Below are 8,270 nucleotides of genomic sequence, written 5' to 3' on the forward strand. Positions count from 1 at the left end.
TGTACACACGTGCTTCCTAAATAGCACATCCTTTTAAAGGGAATGTGTGGGTGCATGTATCATTCACTGAAAGATTCAGAGTGGTTACACTGATTTATTGTAAAATGCTGTGACTAATGAATTATACAGAGGTGTTGGTGTTATGATAGGAGTGGGAGGGAGATGTGATGGCAATTCAAGAAATGCACTTACATTATTAGTGATTTTTGCATTTAACAGGGTAGTCATGCTTCCTATAAGCTTCGTTTTCTTTTAGCTGGCATCAAACACTAAACATTAACCTTATATTTCTGGAGTTTTGGACCATTGACAAATATGTCTCATATTAAACTGTAGAATGAGGCATCCCTGGCAGCAGTGTCTGGTTATTAATATTGTGAACCTGCACAAGGCTTTCAGGGAGATGCTCCTGCAGGGCTGTATTGTGCTTACAGGGAGGAGATAAACCTGCCACTTCTGAAGAGCTTTTGATCACTGTGTCCAGCCTTGCAGCTTCCTAAGCACCATCTCTTTTAATTTGTCTCTCCATTCAGCCTGCGGAGTTGGTGTAAATCATTATGCTATGTCCTAACACTGAACAAATAACAGGCATTTTTGCTGTATCTGCTTGGACTCTAATCTCCATTTTTGTTTCTTTATAAATAGCAAATGAGCTTTCTAGAAGAGCAGGAAAGGGGCATATTTTTTTTTTTTCCTCAGGCAATCAAGATGCATTCCTACAGCAATATTGGCATAATTAAGGTCTGAGTTGGGTCTTCAGATATCTTCCTATCTTACCCTCCTTCTGTGAGACACCGTTGGTGAACTCTTTATTTATGCTCTTGCCCTAGAGAGGTGTTGACATTTAATTTTCATCTATTTTTATTTTTTCAACAAAATACAAGAAGGTGGAGGGGAGACCTGCCAGTTGTTTAGCTGAGGAAACTGAAGCAGTGATGGCTGGAGTTGATTTTAAAGATTGAAACTGGAACGTTTCTTAGAAAATACAGATGTTGCATCCAGCCAGTGCGGGGTCTTGCAGCCTGAGCTGCCCTAGGGCCTGGCTGAGAGGGTCCCGGCCTGCCCTTGGGGCACCAGCCAGGTTGTCAGTGCAGAGGGGAGAGGCTGCTGCCCAGTGGCCACCTCACCCTGCCCATGGGCAGCCTGCCTCCTGCTCCTGGCCCTTGGCTCAGGCCTGGGCTAAGGGCAAGGAGTGACCAGCAGCTCCCCAGTGAAGGGAGCCTGAAAAGGCCTCGTAGCTCTTTCAGAAGCCTGATAGAGGTTACAGGTTGAGCTGTACTGAGCTGACCTGATCGGGGGCCACAGAGCTTGGGGGGGGGGGGGGGGGGGGGGGGCGGAAATAGTGCAGAGCATGTTGCTGGCTAAAGGCCCTGACAGCCATGGCCCAAACATGTTCACTGCATGACAGGTGTGCTCTGTGCTTGCTAGGCTGATTTACACAAGGCGCTGGGTGCGGAGGGATGTGTGGGTTGCCCTGTCAGCCTAGTGTGCCAGGGCCTGCTCCAGGGGTGGAGTGTGCTGGGCAGCCAGGAGGCTGACAGTGTGCCGCCAGGCTGATGGCCAGCCCAAGAGGTACAGAGCAAGACTGAGGATTCCTATAATATCACTATGGTGAAATTCAGTTCTTGGTGCTTTTAATACTGGTTGGTACTGTGTCCAGATGGAACTGCAGCAGCACTGCCATAATTGCTGCTTCTCACTTAAACACAGAGCAGGGGAAGTCAAGGAGCTGAAATGCCAGGTACAAAAAGAGCCATAAGTGTTGGATGTAAGGATTTTGTTTTGCAAATATTTCCAGGACTAGCCGCCAACTTCAAATGAGTACTTGAAAGTCAAGTAAAGTAGTGTATGGGCTGACTGTCACTCATCGAATTTCAAATTGAACTGAGCTTAATAAGACCATTTCCAGTAGACACTTGGTCACACTGCGCTGGAGTGGCAAGTAGGTGGCAGTAGGGCATACTAAAAGCAATATGCCTCACTGCTGTGTCTTGGTTAGGTCAGTCTTGTATAAATAGGCCTGCTGGGTACCCAGTGTCACCAGAATATATGTGTGTGTTAGTGAGCTTCTAAGCATTCATTGTTTTATAAAGATGCAGATTAAAACAATTGTAAAAATTAATTTTTATAACTTCTCTGTGGTGTTGTGGCTAGTAGAAAAGCCTCCCCATGGCTGAGACACTCAGGGGGCATGGGGGGTGTGTCCTCAGTCAATCTTACTTGACAAATATTATAACAAATATTATAGATTAAATGAAGATCCACAGTGCATTAAGGGGAAGAAAAAAAAAAAGATAGAGGCAAGGAAAATGAAACCATATCAGTTCTTTTTTCATATGTGCTCTGGGGCCCATTACTAACTTTTCTAACTTTAGCTAGCCATACAGTAAGGAGTCTAATTACTTCAGTCGTGGATTGAGGCCAAACACTGATGCTTACCATTGAATTCTTAAAGTAGGGTGCACAGGTGCTCACATCCCAGCCAATCAATGTTTATAGCATAAATGAAGTTCAACCTCAATGGCGGATCCTTTTGTCTCTGGATTTGGTTTTAAATACATGATCTAGCTATCCTTTGTTGTCACTACATGCATTGTTTTTTAACTGTGCAGTGCCTCTATGTGTGTCAGGATTAATATTCATAACATGTTTCAGGCAAATTAACTAGCCATGTTGCCAAATTGTAATGCCTGACTTCTTCATCACCGTTAAAAATGAGTATTGAGCACTCAAGATTTCACTCTGCTGAGCTCCTGCTTTAAAGTTACATGATGAACCACAAATTTACAAGTGCAAACATTAAGTTTCTGACATACATGAGCATATCAAATACAGTCACCTCGTTACTTTGTTGTTCCCCTGGTACTACCCTTGTCCCTTTGAACTCTATAAAATGCAGGCTGCTTGGTCAAGATAATTGCTGTTGAACAATGCTGTTTTATTAACATGCACATCACCACCACAATCCAGTCCTGCTGGGGCCTTGCTGCAGTGCATATGAGAGGTACGCAGAGCAGCAGAGAAAAATCCTTAAAGACAGATTCAGATGCCAGTTTGCTGTCTGCCTTATTTCTTTTTTTTTCAGTTGAGAATGTATCTAAACTCTTCAGTTTACTAAGAAAATGTGAAGCCCTCAAGAGTATAAACTAGGGGTCAAAGTAAACTTTCACACTAAGATTGTAGAAAGGATTTTTCTCTTCTGCAGATTTTCTCATCCACGCATATTAAAGAACAGACGTTTTTTCCTCTGCCATTGGCAAATAAATCCGCTCTGCTTAATCGTATTATTATCGTGTGACTCAGCAATACTTGTGCTATTGTAGCTCAGTATTTTGGTTGACATTGACTGCTTAATCTTCAGCACAAAATTTTAGTAAGGCTGGTAAGGTCAGCCATTCCTAAATAAACAGTTTTTTCTTACAAGTCTGAAACTATCTTGATGGGGTAAGAAGAAGACATGAAGCAAAAAAAGAGGTTATTTTAACATCCTTGTGAAGGGCTTCCTTAATTTATTGGTGCTTTGCAAGACCTTATTGTTGCAAATTGTTGGTAAGAGTTATAGTCTGAAAAAATTGTCACACCTTTATTGTCATTTCTTTTAGATAGCAGTAGTCTGCACTATTAAACAATCACATATTTATGTCACTATGTTAAATTTTAAAAAGTACAGATTTGAAAGAGCTGTAATCGGGGCTGCAGCCAGGAACACCAGTAAACAATTATTCTGCATTAATCAGATTATGGTAAAACCTGCAGTGGCTTTTAGTGCAGGATCTCTCATGCAGATCACACTCAAATGAGAGGACTGGTTAGTTACACCAGGATATACCAGATCTTATAGTGAATAACAACAAGGAAACTGTATCCTAACTTTGCTCTTTCATTCCATTATGACCTTTGGCTCAAGATGACTGTAGATCATTTGTGTTCAGCTGAATGCAGCAAAAATTTTAAATGTATATAAAAGCTTTTTTTTTTTTAACTAGACACTGATAACATAGGTAAATCTGGGATTTGGAACTTTCAAAGTTCATATAAACTGAGCTAAAAGTTTGAAAACAACTCAGAAGTTTTGGTCTAGTTCTTTTTCAGCTGAACTGTAGTTCTCATTTTATCTGAAGTGCCCTACCTGTGTCTCATTTTTTTAAAATACTGCACAGTGGAATAGAGTGAAATTTGATCCAGGTATTCTATCTGAATTATTGTATGTTATTATCGATACTTTTGCTTTCTGTGAGTGTAGTATTTCTCTTCTTCAAGGTTTTTCTCTGTAATCAAATTTTGTTAAAAGCTTTTTGGCTAAGTTTATGACCAGAAATATCATGAGACACAGAGTTACCTGGAAAAGTCAAAGTAAGTGTAAACTAAGATGGGCAGGAAAAAAAAAAAAGACATTGTTGCTGTGTTCCCCACCCCCAGAAAATAAACAAAAACTATTTTCTAGAGAGATCAGCAGAAACTGAATGCTGAAAGAAAGGCAACAGTTTCCAAGATGCCTGTAAAGTTCAAGGCTATAGTAAACACTTTGAAGACTAAAATTTCTTGGATCCTGTTTGTTAGCAGGAAAAAAAACAGCAGCATACTGGGCTCTGGATTCTCAAAAAGAGTTTGTGGAACTCAGCAATACTTTTTAAACACAAATTCACTAGTGCTAGTAAGCAACAAAAAAAGTGTGAAAAGACACTTGAGTTACAGTTTACATTTATTTAAAAGTCTTGTAAGAAATGAAGGAGTCTAAGATTTAAAAGCAATTACTGTTAGAGCTATTTCACTTAATCTAGTTCACTTTACTTAATCACAACCAGGAAGAATTAGTGATTGTAGCAAATTGCAGTTTGCCAGCACAGTTTTTTCACTTGTACTGAGTCTCTGGGAGTCAGTTTCTGTATTTACTCCATGTATTTCAGGCATTTCAGAGCAAAACAGAAATTATTTCCTGGTTTATTTATATGACTTCCTTAATACTTCATATAAGCTAATGTAAATTGAGTTTTCTCCTGTGAAGTTTTCATCTGTGAAGGGTATTCCAAAATGTTGGTGTCTTTTGATTGCTTAGAACACTTCTAGTTTTCTCATAACCAATGGGTATTAATTTGGTTTTTATCTTGGAGGACCTTCATTGTTTTACGCATGCTCTTCATTTCCCTTATCGTGGTTCCATTTAAGACATGCCCTGAGCTGCCAGCCTGTAGCTCCCAGTCATTAGTTTGGCTCTTTCTCTGCTTCTGACTGGTAGAAGAAATTTCGGATCACTGTTTCTGAGTTAACATGCTTGTCTGTTTTTCTGTTGAATATAATTTTATTTTTATTACTTTATCCTTTAATGCTGGTGGGGTTTTTTTGTTGTGTTTAAGAATTTCCATTTTCTTCATGGTACTCATCATGCCCCTAACTCTATGTGTATATAGGTTGCTTAGGTTTTGGTTAACCTAATCATAAAGTTTCACTGGGAAAGTTGAAAGGGAAACTATAGGCTACAGTTAGTCCTGTAGCTGGTTTGGTAATTCTCAGTAACTCCAAAACTAAGTCAGGCAGTACTTCAGGTAGTCACATTGTAAGTTCCTCAGTTCAGAAAAACCATCAGGAGAATGCTGGCAGCTGCACACAAACAGATGACAAACAATGACAATTTAGATATTGTGTTGTAGGCAACAGACAAAGGGAGCTTTGAGTAAAACTATAGCTGCATGGCAGTTAATTCTCTAAGTTTATTCTTTAGGCATATCTATGTAGCTTGTCTCATTTTGTTAATGAAATGTGGTTTGCCTTGCTGCCCAAAAAATAAATAAATTGGGTTGACTGATAAAGAGATAAAGAATTCCTGAAGAAGGGCAGGCCTCAGAGGGAAAAAGGTACAGTGAGTCTTGAACTTTATATACTTGCCAAAAACTGATAGAATGTCATTGATGTTAAGTGATCTGCAAGGCTCACTCTGAGGTCAGTCCAATGTACTGGTAGTGTCCACCTTATCTAGAAGAATTCTTTGAACTATTGGTTAACAGGTTTCTAATTATAAGGCTTGTCAAAGCAAAACACCCAGCTTTCTTGGGTCATAAGTAGTCAGTTTGTGCATATGGCCTAATTCCAACTGCAACACTATATGCAGTGATCAGATTGTCAGATGAACTGGAAATAAAGTCTACCACAACTAGATTGATGTACTGGAAGGGTCTGACTGTGTTCCCTTTTATCACCTTTTGTCTTCCCTCCCTATCTTTTATGTTTTCTTTCATGTGCTAAAATGCCTTTTTTTTTTTCTTGTGATGAGAACACTATCAAAACCGATGTAATTTAAGATGAAATTCTTAATTTACAGATTATTATAATAGTTGCCTACTAGAGGAAATGCTGTTTCCAAGAGTAGACTTGCTCATTTAGATGAGCACAATCTGTATAATTAACTATGAAACATGGAGGTTCTGCTTGACCCAGATTATCTTCTGGATTGGGAAAAATTGAAATGTTACTCAAGATTCAACATTTCTTGTATCAAGATTGAAAATTAATTAATATGCTAACAGTTCTTATTTGATTAGATGCACTTAATTGCTTCTGTAATTTCTGAAACTGTTAAATAAAAACAACTTTGTATGGTATATACTACATAGCCACATAGGATTAGGTGACAGGTGATGGATTGTTAATGATTAATACAACTAATGTAATTAGAATCTTTTTCTGATACTTTTTCAGCATTTGGTATTTTGTATGAATAAACACTGAAATTAAAACTATATGTCAGCCTAGAGTTAATCTGTACTTAGTTGCTGGGTGTCTCATAATCATAGACCATCCTCTGGTGCAATACTTTATGACTTTATTCCCTCTGAGCTCCATGCTGTCAAGTTATCTTTGATCCAGAAAATGCGATAGTAGAATTTGTCAGAGATATTCTGGATAATGAATTAATTCTTATCTCCATAGATGGTTTGAGAAACATACTTTATATTGCTATACAATACAAAACCATTTTTCTTTTCCCATTTAGTGGTGTAGAGTAGAGAAGAAAAGTAGTCAATGTTAGCACTCAACTGCATTTATTCACAAAAAAAAGACTTTACAGGAAAGCAAGGTCCTGTCATAAATCCTGATTTAGGATCCCACCGACTATGCCAGTTTGTCGTGGATGGGTGAGTTAGATTGCTTAAAGAACCACTATCAAGGGTATTGGATAAATAATTGGATAAAGTAGGTTTAATATGTTGTAAGAGCACAACTTAACAAAGTTTGGTGGGAAGCTTCACTCTATTACTGTATGGTGCAATCATTTGAACAGTGATTCAAAACTATCAAGGGACAAATCGAAGTTACCAAGACAAAATCAAAATTACAATACTACACAGTTATGCATGATATATGTAACGTACTGAAGATCTGCCATTGGTAAAAGGTCTCTCTGGTTTGAGGAACAACCTTGGGAACTCAAGGGAAGATCACCGCCAGGCAGCCATGCTGCCTAGCATGAAAGCTCAGAGAAGGCTCACTTAGGCTGTCCTATTTATGGAATAAAGCGGTTGGCTTGTAGTCAAATGACATGTGATGGGAAAGATATGCATAAGTCTTCTTGCATCCACAAATTTCTTTTTTCCTTGATAAATGAGTCTTGGAAAAGTAATCTGCTATTCACATGTTAATCACATGATTGGTGTTCGAGACTCATGTGTAGATACTTCCTGTGTCCCTCTGCTCCTTTGTGGGTTTCCAGAGAACAAATTCAAACTGGAGGAGTTCTTGTCCTTCATCGCCCTTGGAGCCTGTACCAAACTACTGTAAATTTGGTTAAGAGGTTGAGTGCATCTGTCACAGGTCCATAGAAGAAGCTTAAATGAGAAAATTTCCATCTTCTTCTTGAGTAAAAAAAGTACAGAGTACTTAATTTTCATCAGCTTTACAACTATAAATATGAGTGCTTTAACAAGAGAAATAAGCTACATCGTATTTTCATCCAGTGATGCATTCATTTGCAATCATCAGCAAATAAAGATGGAGCAAACGCCATAGATTTGTCACGTGCTTTGAAGAGAGTAATTTGTAATAGAAAGTTATTGAGAAAATATTGAGGATTTATTCTCAGTTGTAGGGAGATATTGAAATAAAGAAAAAAATAGGGAATTCTGCACTGCTATGACCTAAGTACTATTTAGAGGTGTTCTGAAACAGCTTTTCTTTTGCTAAGGGTAGACCACAACTTCAGTACATCTGGGAGTGCTGATGCTTCTGGTCTTTGTCCCTTTACAGCAAAGATGTTGACTGTGGTTCCCTCTTGATTA

This window comes from Falco peregrinus, chromosome 8 (assembly GCF_023634155.1).
Source record: "Falco peregrinus isolate bFalPer1 chromosome 8, bFalPer1.pri, whole genome shotgun sequence".
In the NCBI taxonomy this organism is placed as follows: domain Eukaryota; kingdom Metazoa; phylum Chordata; class Aves; order Falconiformes; family Falconidae; genus Falco; species Falco peregrinus.